The 24,794-nt window shown below is 53.7% G+C and overlaps 1 pseudogene; it reads left to right on the top strand.

Moving 5' to 3' along the window:
- Nucleotides 1-13,044: 13,044 nt before the first annotated feature.
- LOC140385982 (eukaryotic translation initiation factor 5A-1-like) lies at nucleotides 13,045-13,460 on the top strand (annotated as a pseudogene).
- The last annotated feature ends 11,334 nt before the right edge of the window (nucleotides 13,461-24,794 follow it).

Below are 24,794 nucleotides of genomic sequence, written 5' to 3'. Positions count from 1 at the left end.
TACCAGCGAGAGGTTGAGAGGTTCCTGGACCGTAGGGCCAGTTGGACAGCCCTCCATACCGTCCCATTCTCCCTCTCTACCTGCCCGTTTTCCCGGGGGTTATAGCTGATCGTCCTGCTGGAGGCGATACCCCTGCTGAGCAGGAACTGACGCAGCTCATCGCTCATGAATGAGGATCCCCTGTCACTGTGGATATAGGCGGGGAAACCGAACAGAGCGAAAATAGTGTTTAGGGCTTTGATGACGGTGGCAGACATCATGTCGGGGCAGGGGATGGCGAAGGGGAACCTGGAGTACTCATCGACCACACTGAGAATATACGTGTCTCAGTCGGTGGAGGGGAGGGGCCCTTTGAAATCCATGCTGAGGCGTTCAAAAGGGCGGGAGGCCTTCACCAGACGCGCACGGTCCGGCTGGTAGAAGTGCGGCTTGCACTCCGCACAGACCCTGGCAGTCCCTGGTGATTGTCCTTACTTCCTCGACGGAGTAGGGCAGGTTGCGGGCCTTTGTGAAATGGTACAACCGGGTGACCCCCGGGTGACAAAGGCTGTCGTGCAGGGTCCGGAGTCGGTCTACTTGTGCGCTGGCACATGTACCTCAGGATAGGGCGTCTGGGGGCTCGTTGAGTTTGCCGGGGCGATACAAAATCTCGTAATTATAGGTGGAGAGCTCGATTCTCCACCGCAAGATTTTATCGTTTTTGATCTTGCCCCGCTGTATGTTATTGAACATGAAGGCTACCAACCGTTGGTCAGTGAGGAGAGTGAATCTCTTACCGGCCAGGTAATGCCTCCAATGCCGCACAGCTTCAACAATGGCTTAGGCCTCTTTTTCGATGGATGAGTGCCGAATTTCTGAGGCATGAAGGGTGCGGGAAAAGAATGCCACGGGTCTGCCTGCCTGATTGAGGGTGGCGGCTAGGGTGACGTCTGATGCGTTGCTCTCTGCTTGAAAGGGCAGTGTCTCGTCTACTGCGTGCATCCCGGCCTTGGCGATATCGGCTCTAATACAGGCGAAGGCATGTTGAGCCTCGACCGTCAGGGGAAAATGGATGGACTGAATGAGTGGGCGGGCTTTGTCCGCATAGTTTGGGACCCACTGGGCGTAGTACGAGAAGAACCCCAGGCAGCGTTTGAGGGCCTTGGGGCAGTGGGGGAGGGGAAGCTCCATAAGGGGGCGCATGCGGTCGGGATCGGGCCCCAGAACTCCGTTCTGGACCACATAGCCGAGTATGGCTAAGCGAGTCGTGCTAAACGCGCACTTCTCCTTGTTGTAGGTGAGGTTGAGGAGAGTGGCGGTGTGGAGAAATTTGCCAAGGTTGGCATTGTGGTCCTGCTGGTCATGGCCGCAGATGGTGACATTGTCTAGGTACGGGAAGGTGGCCCGCAACCCGTACCGGTCGACCATTCGGTCCATCTCCCTTTGGAAGACCAAGACCCCGTTAGTGAAGCCGAAGGGAACCCTGAGGAAGTGATAGAGACGACTGTCCGCCTCGAAGGCAGTGTATGGACGGTCCGATTTACGAATGGGGAGCTGGTGGTAGGCGGATTTGAGGTCTACCGTTGAGAAGACCCGGTACGGTGCAATCTGATTGACCATATCAGATATGCGTGGGAGGGGGTACGCGTCGAGCTGCGTGTACCGATTGATGGTCTGGCTGTAGTCCACGACCATTCTGTGTTTCTCCCCAGTTTTAACGACTACCACTTGGGCTCTCCAGGGGCTGTTGCTGGCCTCGATAATGCCCTCCCGAAGCAGCCGCTGGACCTCGGACCTGATGACGATCCTGTCCTGGATGCTGTACCGTCTGCTCCTGGTGGCGACGGGTTTGCAATCCGGGGTTAGATTGGCGAAGATGGAAGGCGGATCAACCTTTAGGGTCACGAGGCCGCACACAGTGAGGGGTGGTAGGGGCCCACCGAATTTGAGGGTTAAGCTCTGGCGGTTGCACTGGAAGTCCAGGCCGAGTAGTAGGGCAGCGCAGAGGTTAGGGAGGACGTAGAGGCAGAAGCCGCTGAATTCTACGCACTGGACCGTGAATGTGACCGTGCAGAACCCCTGGATCGCGACGGAATGGGATCCGGAGGCTAGGGAAATTCTTTGGTTGCCGGGGTGTACCGCGAGAGAGCAGCGCCTTACCGTATCCGGGTGTATGAAGCTTTCGGTGCTCCCGGAGTCCAGCAGGCAAGAGGTCACGTGGCTGTTGATTTTCACACTGGTCGATGCGGTGGACAGCTTGTGCGGACGAGACTGGTCGATCGTCACTGAGGTGGGTCTTGGTTGGTTGTTGGATGATGGGGAGGCTGGGGGGCCCAGGTCCTTGAATGCTGTCGGTGTCCATGTCCCATGGGGGAGACAAGATGGCGGCGCCTGAAGATTCTGCAAGGGACAAAATGGCGCCGCCCATGGGCCGCACGTTGCGGGGGTTGGACAAGATGGAGGCGCCCACTGGCCGCACATGGACTGAGGGGGAGAAGATGGTGGCGCCCACTGGCCGCGCGTGGCCCCGGGAGGTGAAGATGGTAACGCCCACTGGCCACGCGTGGTCCAGGGAGATGAAGATGGCGGCGGCCATTATGTGTAGGCTAGGGGGGTGGGGGCGATAGCGGTGACTGCGCGGGCCTGGCACACCGCGGCGAAGTGCCCCTTTTCGCCGCAAGCCTTGCACAGGGCACCGCGGGCCGGGTAGCGTTGGCGAGGGTGCTTCTGCTGGCCACAGAAGTAAAATCGGGGACCCTCGCGGTGCACGGGCTGGCATGTGGCACAGGCGTACTGGCTGGGTAAAGCCCCGGCTGGGGTGGCCGTCTGTGGGGTCCACGAGGGGTAAGAGGGGTGGGCCGCACGGCTGGGAGTGTTACTTGAGGCAACCGTCATGGAGAGCGTTAGCTTCTTTGTTTCAGCTAGGTCGAGCGTGGCCCCCTTCTAACAGTCTTTGGCGTATGAGGTCCGACCCAATCCCCGTTACGAACGCGCCCCACATAAGAAGGTTGGAATGTTCGATGGCCGTAACGGCCTGGCAGTCACAGTCCCGGACGAGTGGGATTGGGGCCCGCCAGGAGTCTTCTATGGACTCACCAGGGAGTTGGGAGCGAGTGGCGAGTACGTGCCTGGCGAAGAGCGTGTTCGTTTTCTGTGCGTAGTTTTCTTTGAGAAGCGCCATGGCGTCGGCGTAGTTCGGGGCGTCCTGGATCAGCGGAAACACGTTGGAGCTCAACCTTGAGCACAGGATCTGTATCTTCTGAGCCTCTGGAACAGGGGTGGTCGCTGAGTTGATGTACGCCTCGAAGCAGGCTAGCCAGTGATTAAAGTCCTTTTTGGCGTCGCTTGATTGCGGATCCAGCTGCAGGCGATCCGGCTTGATACGGAGGTCCACCTTTTAGAAAATCTTAGAGCAATAAATTGAGGCACGATCAATTAAACAAAGACTAGAGTTGGATACAACTGAGGCTTTATTGCTCTAAGATGTGTGGCCTCCCACAGCAGCTGGCGAACGAAATGGCGGCTGAATGGAGGACACGCATATTTATACTTTGCCTACTGGGTGGAGCCAGCAGGCAGGGACTACCGGCGAACCTGTAGTATAGGTCCTACCTTACATCACCTAATACAGGTGCAACAGTGGTTTACCACATCCTGCTGGTGGCTACAGATGCGTGGAGGCTGCTGTTGCTGTTTCCTTCCTTTTCTGTAGCTGGAAAGAAGGACAATTATTTCCAAGATACCTGGGTCCTGGAACACTGGGCTCAGGGGGACGTATGAATCCAGAAGGCTCCTGGATGGAGAATGGCACTGATACCTGCAACAAGTATTACATTGATGGACAGATCATTTCTTGACAAATGTATGGACATGATAACACATTCTCAGGATTCTCCTCTGTTTCTGTTGAGGAACCGGCGAGGGTTGATACCGTATGTTTGTTTTTGTGTGACAATGAGCTGATGTAGCTTTGTATTGGTAACAATATGGAACAGTGACGTTTCCTTGTTGTTTAATAGTTAGTGTGATATTTGGAATGTTATGTAGCTGCTTTGCAAATCTTTGTTCATGTTGACCTTTCAGTAAACAAAATATTCTCAACTCGCGAGAGCCTCCTCGAAGGCACACGTGCCGTGCCTCAGACGATGATTAGTGCATAGCAAATTAAGGAAACTTTGAAGCCTAAACATTGTGCCTGAACTCCAGGAGCCTCAGCACCATAGAGGCAGCTGCCAACAATCGACCACTAAAGAGCTGGGCTTCAGCACTGGGGGCAAAGGGTTGTAGTGATCTCTATGTGTGCATGTACACAAGGGGTTAATGTGTAATCAGTAGCACCACATGATCACTAGAGGGCCGGACCAACAGGAGTATAAAGGGCAGCCACATTGGGTCTCTGGGGCTCTCTTGGGTGCACAGTGACCAGGGCAATAGCAAACTCGTTCAGATTGCTAGTGGAGTTATATATAGTTACCGTAGTTAGATCTTGTTAACCTTATCACTAGTATCAAAGTTAGAGTAAAGAACTCATGCAATTATTATTATAGTTACTCAATAAACCTTTTGTTACTACTGGACGAGTTCGAGACTTCTTCATCGGGATTCAGAATACCTCATCACTAACCAAGGATTGAGTAGCACATGTTACCTACCACACAGGTAACAAAACAAGGGTGAGTGTGTGGATCAGCGGAGGGCACCTGAGCACGTATTTCCTAACGTTCCGGCAGAGGTCTGGCTACTATGGCTCCTGATTGTCGTGTTGGGTGTTCCGCTATACAAACGAACCAACACGGTTGTAGATGGTACAACTCTGTTTTATTATTCTGTACAATAATAACTATTAACTTCTGGCTGTGGTTTGTACTTCACCAGCTAACCTGTGGACCCAGCCCTAGCACTATCTTAGTGAGGCACTCAGCACATGGTCTATGTCTGAGTGGCGCGCTGTGAGCTCTGTGCTCTGAGCTATCTCCTGGTAGCTTGAGCGGGAACTGTGGTGTTCCCTGTTTTATAGCGCGTGTGCTCTCACTGGTGATTGGCTGAGATGTTGTGTGTGTTGGTTGGTCCATCTACCTGTCCATCAGTGTGTGTGATTGCACCATGATATGTTAATATGGATATCATGACATCCCCCCTTTTCACAAAGATATGTGCCTACATGGTAATAAATATTGGTGTGCATCTGAGTATGTGTGTGCAATATTTACAGCATGTATATGAGGCGAAACTATATACATAGGAAGGTGTCAGGTGCAACAGAGCAACGAGGTTGTACCACGAACAAAACAAATGCAATCATCAAATATCGAAAGAGAACTCCTGCAACGACAAAAAAAACACGTTAACATTATTGCACAACAAGTCAATGAGTCCAATGTGCAAACAGGCTCATAAATTCAGTCTATTAGGTGGGCGACGAATTCGGGTTGACCGTTAGGGTGGCACACCACTCATCGCCCGGATTAACGCTGTGCACTGGCATCGGCTGGTGGGTCCTACTTGGGGACATCCGGTTCCTGTCTATTATCGCAACGCCAAAGAGTTCCCGGTCATCGGTATCACCGGTCTGCACGTCGTCAGGGTATGACTCGGTGTATGGGGGCTGAATGGCCCGCACGTCCCTGCAAGGCTGGCGTAATTGCGGAGAGTTCGCAGGTTGAGCTGCTTGACAGCAGGCAGCGTAGTGGCCCATCCTGCCACAGCGGAGGCATTGTCGCGTTTTGGCTGGACATTGTCGCTTTAAGTGTGCGGATCCATAGTTGCCGCTCGTCGTGACGTCATGGCGTTCGTTGCGCCACCGCGCATGTGCGGTGCGGTCCTGCGTAGAGCGCGTCTGCGCATCACGTCCCTCTGCGCGACGTCCCCTCTTTTGGCGCGTACAAGCGCAGAAGGCCTCGAAAAGCGCGCGAAATGGCCGCCCTCGTCCGGGCCGCGGGCCAGGAGGAACTCGATCGCCTGGACCCGCTCGGCCCCGTAGGACCCCTGCCGTGCCGATTCGGTCGCCTGGAATTGGGAGTACCGGCTGGTCGCGTTTTCGTGGAGGACGCAAGTTTCAATGGCGGTGGCTAGGGTGAGGCGCTTTATTTTGAGGAGCTGCTGGCGTCCGAGGTGACCCCAAAAACTATCTGATCCCGAATCATGGAGTCGGAGGTGGCCTCATAGCCGCAGGACTGCGCGAGGATACGGAGGTGTGTCAAATAAGATTGGAAAGGCTCATCCTTACCCTGCAGGCACTGCTGGAAGAGGTACCTCTCGAAGCTCTCATTCACTTCCACGCTGAAGTGTTCCTCAAATTTTAGAAGGACTGTCTTGTACTTTGTCTTGTCCTCGCCTTCCGCAAATGCCAGGGAGTTGTAGATGTGGATGGCGTGTTGCCCCGCCGTGGAGAGGAGGAGGGCGATCTTCCTGGTGCCTGATGCATTCTCCCTGTCTGTGGCTTCTAGGAAGAGCTGGAAGCGCTGTTTAAACAGCTCCCAGTTGACGCCGAGATTTCCAGCGATTTGGAGCGGCTGCGGCGGGCTGATGGTGTCCATGGCGCAGGATGGCGGATCTCTGAAGAGGTGCAGGTAGGTCTCACAGTCGCTGGCGAGTTTCCAATCCTGGTATCATGTCGTGTTGGGTGTTCCGATACACAAACGAACCAACACGGTTGTGGATGGTACAACTCTGTTTCATTATTCTGTACAATAATAACTATTAACATCTGGCTGTGGTTCGTACTTCACCAGCTAACCTGTGGACCCAGCCCTAGCACTATCTTAGTGAGGCACTCAGCACATGGTGTATGTCTGAGTGGCGCGCTGTGAGCTCTGTGCTCTGAGCTATCTCCTGATAGCTTGAGCGGGAACCGTGGTGTTCCCTGTTTTATAGTGCGTGTGCTTTCACTGGTGATTGGCTGCGATGTTGTGTGTGTGTTGGTTGGTCCATCTACCTGTCCATCAGTGTGTGTGTGTGATATGTTAATATGGATATCATGACACTGATGTGACCAGGGGTAAGTGTGCAGAGCAAGGTTTGCCAGCACAACTGGGTCGCTGGATGGCACTCTGAGAGAAAGCGGGACAGTCATGGTCAGACTTAGGTAGAGACTTGTGTGAGTTGAAGGTTCGGGATGGAAGCTCTAACTGATTGTCAGTCTTCCTCCTTCTCCAATTCCTTACAGATATCAAGATGGATAGTGGTGTTGGTCCTGCAGCGGCTGCCCTCGCGATGCTGGTGGCAGCCGAGGGAGGCAGATGCCGAAGGAGGAGGCAACACCGTTGATGCAGGCTGGAGGTGGCACCTCATGTGCAGGGGGCCTCCGCACACCCTGAAGACCCAGCCACCCATCAGGTTGAGGAGGAACCAAGGCGGGGAGGCCAGCGACAGGCTAAAGTATACAGGCGTCGATGGCCTTTCAATGAGGTGACGTCAGCATGTGCCGCAGAAGACTCCGTCTCAACAAAGAGACAGGGCAGCACCTGTGCCACGTCCTTGCGGACTTGGCACCCAGTGGAAAAGGAGGACACTCACTCCCAGTGGCCATGACGTTCACGCAACCCTCAACTTGTAAGCAACAGGCTCATATAATCATAGAATCTACAGTGCAGAAGGAGGCCATTCGGCCATTGAATCTGCACCTCAGAAAGAGCACCCTACTTTAGCCCACGCCTCCACCCGATCCCTGTAACCCACTTACCCCACTTAACCTTTTGGACAATAAGGGGCATTTTTAGCATGGGCAATCCACCTAACCTGCACATCGTTTGGAGTGTGGGAGGAAACCGGAGCACCCGGAGGAAACCCACGCAGACATGGGGAGAACGTGCAAACTCCACACAGACAGTGACCCAAGCCGGGAATCGAACCCGGGTCCCTGGCGCTGTGAGGTAGCAGTGCTAACCACTGTGCCATCCAATAATAATAATCTTTATTGTCACAAGTAGGATAATTAACACTGCAATGAAGTTACTGTGAAAAGCCCCTAGTCGCCACATTCCGGCTCCAGCAGGCCCCTGTGTTGCATTTCTCAAGCTACAGCCCACATTGATATCCGGGAGGTCACGGATGCTCCGTATGCCCAGGCATCCAATTTATCATCTTCCAACTGGACCAGGGCCACCAAGATGCCTGGGCTGCAGAATTCTCCATCATCACCTTGATGCCCAAGTTCAGGGGACAATAAATGGCACACATTTCGCCTTGTGCATCGTAGAGTTCCCCTCCCTGAATGGTCAGATTGTGTGCACCCACCGCCTCCATATCATGCACGTTTGTGCCTACTACCCAGGGAGAGCGCATGACAGCTACACCTTGGGGCATTCAGAGATCCCCAACGTCTTCGAGGACCCCAGGGTGATGGGCTGGGTCTTGGGGGACAAGGGGTACCTGCTGAGGTCCTGCCTGACTATGCCGGTACAGAGGGCTGATACCAAGGCAGGGACCCGATACAATGAGGCCCACACTGCCACCCGTGCTGTCATTGAGCAGAACATCAAACTGCACCAAATGTGGTTCCAATGCCTGGACCGTTCCGGTGGTGCCCTGCAGTGCACCCCCCCAGAGGGTCTCCCGCTTTAAAGTGGTCTGCTGTGCCCTCCACAACCTAGCACAACAGAAGGGTGACATTCTGGAGGAGGAGAAGGGACATGTAGCCTTGTCTATTGAGGAGGAAGAGGCGGACCAGGAGGGGCTGGAGGATGAACCCGGGGAGGAGCCAGAGGAGGGCCTGAGGATGCAGGACAGGCCGCAGAGGCGATCCGACATGCCCAGAGGACCAGGAAGGCCCTCATCCTCACTAGATTCACATAAGACAAGGCTATGTCCGTCAACTCCAGTCCCCCCACAATTTCCCTGCTTCCCTCCCCCCCCCCCAATCGACCCCCTCCCCAACCTCCCTGTTCCCCCCTCCAAGGATCTGTGTAACATCAGTCCAGGTGATGGGCCTGTGTTGGCACTGTCAGCAGGTCAATATTAAGGCAAGAGAGTGATGTTAATTCGCTGTGAGGTAAGTCTGTGCTCCTCAGTTTCTGCAAACGGCTGACTTCTGTGTTTCTGTTGACAGTGCGTCACACCCATCCTCTGAACAGGGTCTGCATCGGGGCGTTTGATCTTAGATCACTGAATGCGGGGGGAAGTGGGGGGGGCAAAAGGGGAGTGAGGCCCGCTGTGAAGATTAACGTGACAGAGGCTTAATATATACCAGGTGTTACATGTTTTAACAGTGAACATTTGACGTTTCTATTACCCCTGGCTACAGATAGTGATCCCTCTACCTCGACCGTTGTCTCCTTGGTGGCTGGTCCTGGGTTTGCCTCCAGTGCTTCCTCCTCCCTGATGGTGCCCGTCGGGCGCTGGGGGTCTCCATGGGTCGGAGGGGCAGCTGGATCGAGCTCCCGAGGCCTCTGCATCATCTTGCTCTGCCAGTCCTGGCGGCTCCCCATTGTCTGCACCGTGGTGTCACGCCCTCAGCGATGCTCCTCAGTGACTGGGTCACGCTCTGGAGAGCCTCGGCGATGTCTACCTTTGGGACGCTTCCCTCGATGACTGGGACATGATGCCGAGGCCCTCAGCCTTGGTCGTCGCAGACTGAGCCAGGCCTTGAACACTGCCATTCAAGATGCGGACATCGTGCTCCAGGTTTTCCACTGTGATTGCCATCCTATCAGTGATGGTGTTGACGCCAAGTATGGCCGGCAACATTTCCTGCAACCAAAGCCTTTGGGATTTCTCCAATCGGCTATGCAGTCGCCGGAATGTCGCCGACATCCCCTCCTGAATGTCACGGCTCTGGCCAATCATCTGCATCAGCTCTGGGAGAACTTCATCCAGAAGCTCGGCATCTGACTGGGACCAGCTGAATACTGGGATCCAGCTGACCTCTGACTGCCGTCTCCCTTGGATGTTCCTGCCTCTACCTAATGTGCATCAGCAACTGTGTGGTGCTCACCAGATTTTGCCCCACTCATGACACCCACCGAGGTGTGGGTCTCTGCGCTGGTGGAAGGCACGGGTGATAGCTGTGAGACCTCAATGGTGGTCTCCTCGGAGCTCTCCTCCGAGGTAGTTTCTTGGGTGGCAGTGGAGGGAACGACTCCGGATGGCCCGGGCCAGCCTCGCTGTCGGTGACTGCTCTCTCCTCGGTCAAACCCGCGATCTCCCAGGTCCCCCCCCCCCCCCTCATAGGGGGTGAGGACTCGGATCCCTGGGACTCGACTCCACCCCACCCCCCCGTCTTGGCCATTACCCACTTATTATGGAATATCTTCTCCTGCAGGGACAAAGAGAGGACATGTGGGGGCACAGCACCTGAACATGAAGGGGTTGTGCTGGTGGGTGCCAGAGGGCTTTGAGAAAGATGTAGTAAGATTGGATGTGGGGAGAGCGCGAGGTGTCAGCCAGTGATCCGTGTGGATGGGGGGGGGGTTGGGAATTTGAGGGTAGGCGGAACTGATGCTAGGAGAGGGTGGTAACTTAATCCTTGCTGCTCGATGGAGGTTGTTGGTCTTCCGGCATTGTACGGTGGCCCCCCCTGGTCATACCGCCTGAACTGGCAGCCGCTGCCACTGCCTCCCAGGGGGTTTTGGTGACCCTACAGCTGGTCCTCCCACCCCCTCAGGGGAACAGGATGTCCCGCCTCACATCCACAGCGTCGCGATGGCCTTCTCGGCATCCCCGCAGCGAGGAGCAGGTCTGTGCGCCGCCAGGCTTGTGTGTTGACTGGGACTGAGTGATGAGGGAGCGTTTGAAAGCAGCTCCCCCTTGTTAGCGGCGAGACGCTGAGGCAAGAGTCTGGCGAATCAGACGGCGAGATAACCAGTCATGGCAAGAAGCTCATGGGGGGCTCATTTTCAGCTCTAAGTGGAGTTGAATACGATCCGCGATCTCGCCATACATGCCCAATGTGACACTTAGAAATGTTCCCGTTGAATCGGGCCCTGTAGATTTTCTGCACTCACAAAATTTAAGCTGAATTCCCGCTCCCTCTCACACTGGAATCCTGAATGACTTAATACCCAAGGCATTGAAGTCAATGGAAACTTTGTAGGGCTCAGAACAAGCAGATTGCGTTAAATAATAAGTCTGTCTCTGTTTTAAACACTGTGTGGCACATTAAGTAGAGGTCGATGGGAGAATGGTTCAAGCAGTTTAACAGTGACAGTGAACTGAGTGGCCAACGTGAGAAGTAGTTCTTGAACATACTTCAGCTTTTAGGTGCTTTCTTGGAATGCCGGAGTTTGTGGAACTTGTCACATTTAAAAATAATCCCGGCCACGCCAATGTAAAAATAGTCTGTCAGTGCATTTATTTTTAAATACGATTCTGCAATGTGGCAAGGTTCGGGTCTTGTAACAAACAAGAAGTCATTGCGTAAGGTGAATTTCTTTGATGCTTTTGCAATGCTGTTTATGTAATCCAGAATTCTGCAGCAATACATGGCATCCTTCATCGGTTGGGTAATTATGTCCATGTGCAGCAGATGTCAGTTGCCCAACATGCCTCCATCCTGAATAACAAGCTGAGACTTGCGTCACCTTGCCTCTTGGCTATACAATCATTGCAACAACTGCTGTATTTGTACTTAACATCTATTGATTTCAAAGGCCTCCCATCGCTTTTCTGTTAATTTCTAACCGCCTTGGAGAGGCACGTGCCCCGAGGCTGAATTTGCACACCCTTGGGTGAAACAAAAACCCACACACACACACACACGCAATGACGGGGTGAGGTTCACCCACTTGCAGCCTGTTTAGTTACCAAAAACATTGCAGGGATTTAGAAGACAAGGTTCCATTGTTCTCCCTATTAAACAAAAATCTGCAAAGCGTCATGCTGCATAAGATTACATTCAGTCCAATGAGGCAGGTTCCAGTTAGGAAGATCAGAGTTAGTGAAGAGCGTTGGATAACAGTGTAACAATGATATTTACACTGACCTAGTTTTGGATTACTAATATTGGGCTCTGATAGGGGTATTAGCTTGACTTGTTTTGCATTGCTCTCACCTGGGAAATTGAGAGATCAGGGACTGGATTCTCCGGTCCCCCAGTCGCGTGTTTCTCGACAGCGCGCTCTTCATTGGCGGCAGGATTCTCTACTCCTGGTGCGTGTCAATGGGATTTCCTATTGAAGCCACCCCACACCTGGTTTTAATATACAATGGCCGTGATCTACCGGCCGAGTCCTGCCCGAACCTGGACGCGACACGGCCAGTTGATCCCTGGAGAGGTTTCCCCGGGCTTTCCGACATCCGTTACACCTCCCGAGATCTAACCAGATCTCGCGAGACGTCGCGGTCTGGATCCCACTCACAATGGGCGGGATCCAGTCTCACAGAGTGAAATCGGCTTACCTCTGCCTTCGCCAGATCAAACCGCTGTTAGATTACCTTGTGTAATATATGTTACTCATTCGCTTCTTAGCATGATGATCCTGTATTCAATGTTCATTAACTCTCAAAGTCTTCCAATTAAAGCAAATAATTTATTGAGTAACGTTAACAAATAAACTGTGAGTTTGTTCTCCCCCAACACTTATACTAGATATTAAATAAACAAGATTGAATATGAATTAACTATGATGAACAACGCCTGCACTCTGAGCTATCTGTCTCTACCTCTGGTCACTAGTCACTGCACACACAAAGAGGCAGGAACTCGGCTTGAGTCTGTCTTTATATCCATCTGTAGTGCTCCATCTAGTGATTACTTAGCTGTCATGTCTATACATTAACCCCTTGTATACATACAGTTATGCAGATCACTACAGCCGCCAAGCATCTTCCGGCCTTGCCGAGGAAACCACAGGTGGGCACCGTTCAGCACTAGTCCCCATAAACAGGGACCAGGTGGAATGGTACCTGGGGGGCGGCCTCCGAGACAATCGGAGGGCCCAAGGTAGTTGGCCTATAGCCAGGCTGGCATCCTGGCACTGCTGGTGCCACCCAGGCATCGTGGCACTGCCACTTGGGCACCCTGGCCATGCCACCTCGTCGGAGTTCATCAGCATGGGAAATGCGACTAAGTGCGGCATTTCTTGCTTCTGCCCGGACGGTTGGAGGTGCCTCCACTGAAACACAAGGACCATGGATGACAACCGAGATTTCCAGACTGGAGATGCTGGGACACCTGCCACCTTTCCGACACAATGTTCCTCTTTGCGCAAAAATGGATTTGTGGTTCTGAAAGGGCGCCCCTGCAAGATTGTTGAAATGTCGACATCTAAGACTGGCAAGCATGGGCATGCCAAGGTTCACATGGTTGGTGTTGATATATTCACTTCAAAAACGATTATCAGTTGATTGGAATTACAGATGGCTACCTCTCTCTGACGAAAGATAGATGGTGGTGACATACATGAGGACCTGAAGCTAGCAGAAAGTGATCTGGGAAAGGAAATACTACAGAAATATGACGCTGGCAAAGATCTAGTAGTCACAGTTCTGCACGCAATGAACGAAGAAGCAGCCATTGGCTTCAAGCCATTGGCCAAACAATGAATGGGGATCACATGCGGGATTTCTTGGAAGCGCTGGCAGCAACCCTGTTAATCTCACCCAGAACGGCACTCTGTTTAATTTGGTTAGATACCACCCCATATCTCTACTTGTGCGTGGAATCACTCTTCGAGTGTTTCTAGTCGGTATCCTAGCAATTAATGGGAACTGGTTCGCAATTGTAAAATAACCCAGAGATTATTACCTTTGACGTCCTGCTTTTTAATTGAGTGCATAATTCCTCATGCTCATTATGCAGAACTGCATTCCTAGTTCTGCAAGTGTCACTGGTACCGCTGTGGACCACAACAACTGGATCCACCCCCTCCCACTGCCAGTTCTGCTCCAGGTGGATGTTCGACACTCTGGCACTAGGCGGACAACACAGTCTTCGGGACTCTTGTTCTTTTGTGCGGAGAACAGTATCATCTGCCTCACCGTACTGTCCCCTACTAATACCCCATTCCTTTTTATTCCCCCACTTGAATGGCTTCCTGTACCATGCTCAGTTTGCACATCCACCCTGCAGACCCCGCTCTCATCCAAACCAGCTGAGAGAACGTCAAGCGTCTTGGGCAATTGCAAAGGTCGAGGCTCCTGTGTCCCTGTGTTCTCCAGGTCCCCTTAGCTGCAGCACTCACAGGCCCACTCTCCTGTCCCTGACCAAATCAGAAGACTCTATCCTAAGTGACGTAACTGCCTCCAAGGTCCAAAGTCTCCAGGTATCTCCCCCCCCCCAACCCCCCCGACGTGTCACCGTGTGTGCAGCTCAGCCTCCAGCTCAAACTCCGAGCCACAGGCACTCACAGCAGACACGTTTGACCTGGATCACATTGGCATCCGGGAGCTCCCACATGTTGCAGCTTTGACACACCACCCTTCCTGCCACCCTTAATGTGCTTCAATCAATCGTTTAATGACATCATTCACTCATTTGTTTTCCCTGTTTTAGATATACTTTATTAACCTTATCACCAAAGTTATACTTTTGAAATCTTAAAAATAGAATATACCACTTGCCATAACTTTAAAAGCTATTTAGTACAATTAAAATGAGCTGAATAACTTAACAGTTGCTCACTAATCAACTTCTTCCCCCTGTACCAAAGTAAGATCCAGCTACTGGAGGCTGAGAAGAGGTAGTAAAGGAAAGGAACACTTCCTGCCTTTAATAAGGGAGTTCACATTGAGTAAAATAAGAACAATGTTTTATTTACACGAACGATATATACACTATCCGGCAGATCCCAACTGAGTTCCTCTCTGCTCGGTACCTTACTGGCCGACATTATCTACATTGGTTAATTGAGATGCCCTGCCCCGAGTGGGGGGAGCCCGTTCTCCGCAAGGAGCATAGGGAAAACAAGTATCCCCCCTCTGTAGCTCCCGTGCGGGATATTACCCTGCCCCTCTTCACCAAACCCCCACTTTACACTGTGTCTACCCAACAGAAGCTGCTGCTGCTCTTCGAGAGCTGGTTTTAAGGCTGGAATAAAATGTAACTTCTAACTTAAAGAGTCATTATATAAAGTTTCCATCAGCTTCAATGATACTTGGACTCGAGCCATTGGAATGGATCAAGGTTTAATCACAAAGGTAGAGCAAAAAGATCATTTATTCACTCCCCCCAAAAATAAATGACGCTGAAATGAGTGTTGTCCTAGTCTGCACCACAGATAGCAGGTGAGAGAGTTTAAAGGGTTGATTTCTATCTAACGGCTAGTTTTGTTCCTAAAATTTAGCAACTGGAAGGTTTTCGCGCTGTGCTGTGCCAGGCAGTGAGAGGTTAGGTGGTAAATGAGACCATTGTTCCCCAGCGACTGAATAGATCAAATTCCACTTCCATTATGTGGCAATCTGGAATTTATACCAGTTCTTGGGACATTGCCCGGATTGCCATTGACAACCTGATTCTGAATGTCAATGCTGAACACTTTACAATCGCACAGATCGCTGGCTTTTCATTGCCACCTGCGAGTTTTGCAGAAATAAAGACAGAAACTGCTGCAAAAACAATCGCCAAGCCAAGCACCATCTATGCAGAGAGAGACACACACACAAGAGTTTGAGGTCCACTTATCATTTATCAGAACTGGAAGGTGTTTGGGATGAACAGCTTCTTAAACAAGTGCAGAGGCCGGGGGATGGGACACCGCCAGAAGTTAACAAAGGGAAGATCTGTGATAGAATGGGGAGAGGGAGTGAGTACCTTCGGGGCAGCACAGTCGTCAGCACGGCTGCCTCACAGCGCCAAGGACCCGTGTTCGATTGCTGCCTTGGGTGACATATCTGTGCGGAGTCTGCACGTTCTCCCCGTGTCTGCGTGGGTTTCCTCCAGATGCTCCGGTTTCCACCCACAGTCCAAAGATGTGCAGGTTAGGTGGATTGCTATGATAAACATCCCCTTAGTGTCCAGAGCTGCGCAGGTTGGGTAACTGGGTTACGGGGAAGAGGGCTGGGAGTAGGTCTAAGTAGAGTGCTCTTTCAGATGGTCGTCGCAGACTCGCTGGGCCGAATGGCCTCCTTCTGTACTAAAGGCATTCTATGTTTCTTCTAACAGCCTAGCGGCACATTCACCCCCATTCCCCCTCTCACCGCCACCAATCGCCATTGCTCACCCATCCATGCAGAAGGATAAACTTACATGATTCTGGGGCAGCACGGTGGCGCAGTGGGTTAGCACTGCTGCCTCAAGGCGCCAAGTTCCCAGATTCGATCCCGGCTCTGGGTCACTGTCCGTGTGGAGTTTGCACATTCTCACCGTGTTTGCGTGGGTTTCGTCCCCACAACCCAAAGATGTGCAGTGTAGGTGGATTGGCCACGCTAAATTGCCCCCTTAATTGGAAAAAATGAATTGGGTACTCTAAATTTTTAAAAAACTTATATGACTTCCGGTTGCGGCTCTGCAGAGCTAAGTCGCACGTTCGGCAGCCCCCGCTTGGAACGGACTTTTGGGCTCTTTTCAGGGCCCCCAACGGCATTGTTTCGACATTTCCCGATGTGGGAAGAAGACTGCAACATTCCCCCGACAGTGTATGGCTTGGACCAGGAGCGGGGCGACTAAAAAAGTGGTGGTGAAGCCAAAGAAGTGCGAGGGAAGAAGGGCAAGATGGCAGCGGGCGGGGACCAGGCAGCGTGGATGCAGTGGGCGCAGGAGCAGCAGGAGGTCATCCAGCGCTGCTTCAGGGAGCTCAAAGCGGACCTGCTGGAGCCGATGAAGGCTTCTATTGATCAGCTGCTGGAGACCCAGACGGCCCAGGGGGTGGCGACAAAAGATCTCAGATAACGAGGACGAGATCTTGGGCCTAGCGGTAAAGGTGGAGGCGCACGAGGCGCTCTACAAGAAATGGCAGGAACGGTTCGAGGAGATGGAGAATCGGTCGAGGCGGAAGAATCTGTGGATCCTGGGCCTCCCGGAGGGGCTGGATACCCTACCGGTCACCGCTGCCCAGATCTGCGATGGGACACAAAAAGACCCCATATTGTCGAAAGTCCGCCACGTGGTATTGTTCGGAGATCCGCACTGAAAGCTCCCTGACCACCTGCGGCCCTTTGCAACCAAGGGGCGGGATTCTCCGGTCTCCGGCGGGCGGGCTGTACCGGCGCCAAAGAGTGGCGTGAACCACTCCGGCCGACCATGCCAACCGGTGCTGAAGGGCCCCTGCCGGCCGGTGCTTGTTCCCAGAACCGCTGGCGTGATCTCTGCACATGCGCAGTGTTTTCTTCTCCGCGCCGGCATGGCGGAGCTTTGCAGCGGCCGGCGCAGAGGGAAAGCGTGCCCCCACGGCACAAGCCCGCCCGCAGATCGGTGGGCCCCGATTGCGGGCCAGGCCACCGTGCCCCCCCACCCGCACCCTCCCCCGGGGCCAGATCCCCCCGTACCCCCCCCGAGGACTCCGCAGGCCGCCCGCAGAGCCAGGTTCCGCCGGTAAGAACCTTGTGTAATTTACGTCGGCGGGACTGGGTGGAAACGGGCGGCCGCTCGGCTCATCGCGGAGCGGAGAATCGCCGGGGGCGCCGCTGCCAACGGCCCCCGACCTGCGCGGCGCGATCCCCGCCCCCGCCAACAAACCGGCGACGAAAGGGCGGCGCAATCTTTTAAAAGGGGCTTACAGAAGCAGCTCTCCGGATCCTTGGACACCAGGCTGGCTAAATTTCTATTTTGCTACCATACCGCACCACACCGCATGCCGCGACTGGTGTAGCACCGGCAGAACCTTTAACGGGCCGAGGGTTCCGGAACCCCGATATTGCCGGGGAGGTGCGGCGGACTCAGGGTTAGCGGGGCGTAGACCAGTCGGGCGTGCATGGGTCTGGCAGTTCAGGCCAGGTGACATGGTTCCCGTTCGGAACTTCGGCAACGGCGCCTAGTGGGTTCCTGGGAAGGTAGTGCAGCAAATAGGGCTAGTCGCCTACCAGGTGGGGACAGCAGACTTGACAATGAAGAAGCAGGTAGACCACTTCAGCGGCAGGAGACCAGCATTACGCCATGCCCCGTCCGCCAGCTTGTACAAATCGACCCCAAAAAAGCTTTGGGGCGTCAGTCCCTGGGGGCTCGACACCGGAGGTCTGCTGGATCCCAGGAGTCAGCTGGGTCCCTGTCTGGTGCTGAACCTGTCAAAGAGGTCATCCCGAAGCTGATGGAGACGATAAGGAGCGGCCTGGACATTCAGAGGGAGATGTCAACGACACTCCAGCAAGCACATAGCCGCTTGGAGGAGTCCCGGAGGCTACAGTTGCAGATATCGCCGGCAATACATGGCACTGAGGCCAACACTTTAGGGTGGTGGCGGCAGTGGAGAGCCTCATGCAGACGTAGGCAACGTTATTGAAAGTGTTCAAGGCGGCACGCAATCGGTGACGGCCATGGCTGAGGGTCGTGGAGAATGTCTGCCTCACTGGGGGATGTCACTCAGTACCAGGCTCACCTTGATGGGGTTCTGCGGGACATGTCCCGCTCTCAGATGTGAATGGCCAAGGCGGTGAGGAGCTTGTCCCAGTCACAGGTGGGCAAGGCTGAGGGGCTGCGGAGCGTCGCCCAGTCACTGAGGAGCATCACCAACGACGTTGACAGGCTGGTGTGAACCATGGGCACCGCCAGGGCTGGCAGAGCCAGATGATGCAGGGGCAGCCGGGGCTCGAACCAGCTGCCCCTCCATCCCGAGGTGAACCCATGGGCCCTATGGGCACCGACCAAGAGGAGGGGGTGATGAGTGCCAACCCGGGCGCGTCCCATGGACTGGCGACAGTGACCACCAGCTCCCCCGAGTTCCACCCCTCTGCTGAGGCCGCATCTCACGCCCAGCACACGGGACAGGGCGGCACGGCTGTGCATCGACAAGTGAGCCGGGGCCCTCCGACCCCAGAGGATGCTGGCCAGGAGCATCAAAAGCCACGGGATGAGGTAAGCAACTGGCTGCCTGCACCTCAGATGTGAATCCTGGGGACACACCTCAATGTAGTGATAGAATTAGGAGGGCCAAACACATTGAGGATCATTGAGGGCACCGGGGGAGGAGGGATGGGGTGGGGTGGGAGGTAGGGGTGTGGGGGGGAAGAGAGGCGGCACCATCGGGAAAGTGGGGAGTTGTTGCACACAATAAACACCCATGTGCACAACTAGTGTGATGCCTCTGTCACGTTCTTGCACAATACGGGCCAACCTCCGAACCCTTGGCACATCCCTCCAGGCATCTCCCCCTTCCCCGTGACACCCACCCACCCTCCGGCCTTGGACATGTCCCTTGAGCTGTGTCCCATCTCCTGGGTGTTCGGATGCTGTGTGTGTGGTGTTGCCTCCTGCAGTGTTCAAGCAGCGTCCAGGCATCAAGGTGTGATTGGGATGCGAGGCAATGACTCCACATGCCCCATGGCCCGCCCACCCACAGCAATCCACTTGGCTTCTGTGAAGTGCTCACTTAACCACAAATGCCAATTCCCGATAAGCAATAGCCTTCAGCCGCATGGCCAAAGGCCTCAGGAGACGGTGGGGGTTATGGCTGGTCGGTGGGGCAGCAGGGCACGAACAAGGGTTGCTCCCAGAATGGGTACACATGATCCAGAGGTTAGTATGGTGGTGCCACGAGCGCTTACCCTCAATTGTCCCCCAGCACCTCCCCCCCGACCCTCCCATGATAGCCCTGATATGACCATCAATTCACACGAGACGATTAATAGAAGTGAACAATGGATTTAGTAAGCTAGATCTGTGCCTGCCTGCGACTGCTCTGTACTGAGTGTCGCCTACAGGCTGCAGATCTATATATCACCCCCGAGGGGGTGGAGCCACAGGCGGACCCCACAAGGGCATCAACATAATACAATACAATACAGTGGTGAATTGTAGCAGCAATACGTTCACCACATTCACCCCCTGTTAAAAAATTGAAGTCCAGCGGGGGTGAAGTGGGCTCACAGATCGAGTCTGTCCGGCACTTTGATCGTTCTCTGTGATCGCCTCAGCTCCGGCTTCGCTGCGGGCACGGGTGTTGGGCTCGTTGCCTCCGGGAGCGTGTCGTCTAGTGACGGAAGGTCGGCGATGGGGCCTCGGGGTGTAGGCCGGGGGTGGGGGCGGTGTTCGGTGGGGGGGGGGGGGGGGGTGTAGGTGATGGTCGCTGGGGAGCCGGCGGGTGCCAGATCCCAGAGGGAGACTGTATCTTGTCGGCCGTCGCTGTGCGCCATGTAGGCATACTGAGGGTTGGCATGTAGGAGCTGGACCCTCTCAACCAGGGGGTCGGACTTATGGCTCCTCACGTGCTTCCGGAGGAGGACAGGCCCCGATGTTGTCAGCCAGGAATGAAGGAAGACCCCGGAGGTAGATTTTCTGGGGAAGACAAATAGACGGCCGTGAGGGGTCTCATTCGTGGTTGTGCAGAGGAGCGACCGAATGGAGTGGAGCGCATCGGGGAGGACCTCCTGCCAGGGGGAAACCGGGAGACCTCTAGACCGTAGGGCCAGAAGGACAGCCTTCCATACCGTCGCGTTCTCCCTCTCCACCTGTCCATTTTCCCGGCAATGCCCTGACCGAGCAGATACTGACGCAGCTCATCGCTCATAAACGAGGAGCCCCGGTCACTGTGGACGTAAGTGGGGAAACCGAACAGGGTGAAGATGCTGTGCAGGGTCTTAATGACAGCGGCCGCGGTCATGTCGGGGCATGGGATGGCAAAGGGGAAACGGGAATACTCGTCAACGACGTTGAAAAAATACACGTTGCGGTCAGTGGAGGGGCCCTTTGAAATCGACGCTGAGGCGCGCAAAGGGGCGGGATGCCTTCACCAGGTGGGCCTTATCTGGCTGATAGAAGTGCGGTTTGCACTCCGCGCAGACTTGGCAGTCCCTGGTCATGGCCCTGACCTCCTCGGTGGAGTAGGGCAGGTTGCGGGCCTTGATGAAGTGGAGAAGCCGGGTGACCCCCGGGTGACAGAGGTCGTTGTGGATGGCCCAGAGTCGGTCACCTTGCGCGCTGGCGCATGTGCCGCGGGACAGGGCATCTGGGGATCATTGAGCTTCCCAGGACGATACACGATATCGTAATTATAGGTGGAGAGATCGATTCTCCACCTCAAAATTTTATCAATCTTGATCTTGCCCCGCTGTGTGTTGTTGAACATAAAGGCTACCGACCGTTGGTCGGTGACGAGGGTGAACCTCCTACCGGCCAGGTAATGCCTCCAATGCCGCACAGCTTCCACAATGGCTTGAGCTTCATTTTCGACAGAGGAGTGTCGAATCTCGGAGGCGTTGAGGGTACGGGAAAAGAAGGCCACGGGCCTGCCTGCCTGGTTTTACCGTCTCTTCCAGGTCGAGGGCGCCCTTTTCGAGCAGGCGCTGTCTGACATAGTTGGACCGGACTCCAGCCACATAGTGTTCCGGATGGCGAGTTCCATGTGCTGTGAGGCCGTGACGAACATTGTAGTTGCAATTTCGAGCGAGTACCCTCAGGTCTCATAGATATTCCTCCAGCGATTCCCCGGGGCGTTGACGACGGGTGGTGAGGAGATGCCGCGCGAACACTTTGTTCACCTGCCTCACGTAATGTCTTTTCAGGATCGCGACCACGTCTGCGTACGTGGTCGCGTCTTCGGTTAGTACAGAGATTCTGTGGCTCACCCGGGCGTGGAGGACACTCAGCTTGTGTACCTCGGTGATGGCGGGCGAGGAGAAGGTGGCGAGGTAGGTCTCAAAGCAGCGGAGTCAGTGTGGAAAGATTCCTTTTGCTTCAGCTGCTTGTGGGTCGAGTTCCAGTCGATCAGGTTTAAGGGCGGCTTCCACTGCGATATCTTAGCTGATTAAACTGATACGACCATCAATTCACACAAGACGATTAGTAAAAGTGAACAGTGGCTTTAAAAAGCTAGATCTGTGCCTGCCTGCGACTGCTCTGTACTGAGTGCCGCCGACAGGCTGCAGCTCTATATACCTCCCCGAGGGGGCGGAGCACACAGGGGCATCAACATAATACAATACAATGGTGAAATATAGCCGCAATACGTTCACCACAAGCCCCCCATCAGCCGAGTGTCCCCACCCCCCTCCGAACACTGCGGTGGCAAACACAGTCCACCGGGCTCTTTGCCTGTGAGCAAAGATAGCCACTCACCTCCTCGGCACCCCACAGAAGACCTTCCGCCAGGTTCACGTTTTTCAAAAGGAGTACAAATGGGCGCCAGCGTGACCACTTGCTGGTGAGGCCGCTGAATGACGGGAGGCCGTTGGATATGGGGTGGCTCCCATTAATGGTATGGAAATGGACCTTAAGTGGTGATATAAGAACATAAGAACTAGGAGCAGGAGTAGGCCATCTGGCCCCTCGAGCCTGCTCCACCATTCAATGAGATCATGGCTGATCTTTTGTGGACTCAGCTCCACTTTCCGGCCCGAACACCATAACCCTTAATCCCTTTATTCTTCAAAAAACTATCTATCTTTATCTTAAAAACATTTAATGAAGGAGCCTCGACTGCTTCACTGGGCAAAGAATTCCATAGATTCACAACCCTTTGGGTGAAGAAGTTCCTCCTAAACTCAGTCCTAAATCTACTTCCCCTTATTTTGAGGCTATGCCCCCTAGTTCTGCTTTCACCCGCCAGTGGAAACAACCTGCCCGCATCTATCCTATCTATTCCCTTCATAATCTTATATGTTTCTATAAGATCCCCCCTCATCCTTCTAAATTCCAACGAGTACAGTCCCAGTCTACTCAACCTCTCCTCGTAATCCAACCCCTTCAGCTCTGGGATTAACCTAGTGAATCTCCTCTGCACACCCTCCAGTGCCAGTACGTCCTTTCTCAAGTAAGGAGACCAAAACTGAACACAATATTCCAGGTGTGGCCTCACTAACACCTTATACAATTGCAGCAGAACCTCCCTAGTCTTAAACTCCATCCCTCTAGCAATGAAGGACAAAATTCCATTTGCCTTCTTAATCACCTGTTGCACCTGAAAACCAACTGTTTGCGACTCATGCACTAGCACACCCAGGTCTCTCTGCACAGCAGCATGTTTTAATATTTTATCATTTAAATAATAATCCCTTTTGCTGTTATTCCTACTTGTAGCGCACAATGACTTACGAGAGAGACGAATAGAGATGAAGTCGATGAGGCTTTATTAAGTGTGACTTGTTCCCAGCAGTTCAGCAACAGACTGGAGCTGCGGGGAGAAGCCCAGGTTCTTATACTCCGCCTTCAGGGCGGAGCTAGCGATGAACAGCCAACCAGGACCCGGGATCTGTCAGCCAATAGCATCACGGCTTCACAGTCCCACATGACCCCTAATGCATACTACCACACTACCAAAATGGATAACCTCACATTTGTCAACATTGTATTCCATCTGCCAGACCCTAGCCCATTCACTTGGCCTATCCAAATCCCACTGCAGACTTCCAGTATCCTCTGCACTTTTTGCTTTACCACTTATCTTAGTGTCGTCTGCAAACTTGGACACATTGCCCTTGATCCCCAACTCCAAATCATCTATGTAAATTGTGAACAGTTGTGGGCCCAACACTGATCCCTGAGGGACACCACTAGCTACTGATTGCCAACCAGAGAAACACCCATTAATCCCCACTCTTTGCTTTCTACTAATTAACCAATCATCTATCCATGCTACTACTTTCCCCTTAAAGCCATACATCTTTATCTTATGCAACAACCTTTTGTGTGGCACCTTGTCAAAGGCTTTCTGGATAATTGGTTTCTCGCTATCCTACGGTGCAGGTCCCTGTCCCAGTCTGTACAGAGAAAGCAGGTCCCTGTCCCAGTCTGTACAGTTAGAGCAGGATCCTGTCCCAGTCTGTACAGAAAACCAGGACCCTGTCCCAGTCTGTACAGTTAGAGCAGGTCCCTGTCCCAGTCTGTACAGTTAGAGCAGGACCCTGTCCCAGTCTGTACAGTTAGAGCAGGTCCCTGTCCCAGTCTGTACAGTTAGAGCAGGACCCTGTCACAGTCTGTACAGTTAGAGCAGGTCCCTGTCCCAGTCTGTACAGTTAGAGCAGGACCCTGTCACAGTCTGTACAGTTAGAGCAGGACCTTGTCCCAGTCTGTACAGAAAACCAGGACCCTGTCCCAGTCTGTACAGTTAAAGCAGGTCCCTGTCCCAGTCTGTACAGTTAGAGCAGGCCCCTGTCCCAGTCTGTACAGTTAAAGCAGGACCCTGTCCCAGTCTGTACAGAAAACCAGGACCCTGTCCTAGTCTGTACAGTTAGAGCAGGACCTTGTCCCAGTCTGTACAGTTAGAGCAGGCCCCTGTCCCAGTCTGTACAGTTAAAGCAGGACCCTGTCCCAGTCTGTACAGAAAACCAGGACCCTGTCCCAGTCTGTACAGTTAGAGCAGGTCCCTGTCCCAGTCTGTACAGTTAGAGCAGGACCCTGTCACAGTCTGTACAGTTAGAGCAGGACCTTGTCCCAGTCTGTACAGAAAACCAGGACCCTGTCCCAGTCTGTACAGTTAAAGCAGGTCCCTGTCCCAGTCTGTACAGTTAGAGCAGGACCCTGTCACAGTCTGTACAGAAAACCAGGACCCTGTCCCAGTCTGTACAGTTAGAGCAGGACCCTGTCACAGTCTGTACAGTTAGAGCAGGACCTTGTCCCAGTCTGTACAGAAAACCAGGACCCTGTCCCAGTCTGTACAGTTAAAGCAGGTCCCTGTCCCAGTCTGTACAGTTAGAGCAGGACCTTGTCCCAGTCTGTACAGTTAGAGCAGGCCCCTGTCCCAGTCTGTACAGTTAAAGCAGGACCCTGTCCCAGTCTGTACAGAAAACCAGGACCCTGTCCCAGTCTGTACAGTTAGAGCAGGCCCCTGTCCCAGTCTGTACAGTTAAAGCAGGTC

The sequence above is a fragment of the Scyliorhinus torazame genome, chromosome 11 (assembly GCF_047496885.1).
Source record: "Scyliorhinus torazame isolate Kashiwa2021f chromosome 11, sScyTor2.1, whole genome shotgun sequence".
Taxonomy (NCBI): Eukaryota; Metazoa; Chordata; class Chondrichthyes; order Carcharhiniformes; family Scyliorhinidae; genus Scyliorhinus; species Scyliorhinus torazame.
This window is presented reverse-complemented; position numbering and strand designations above follow the sequence as displayed.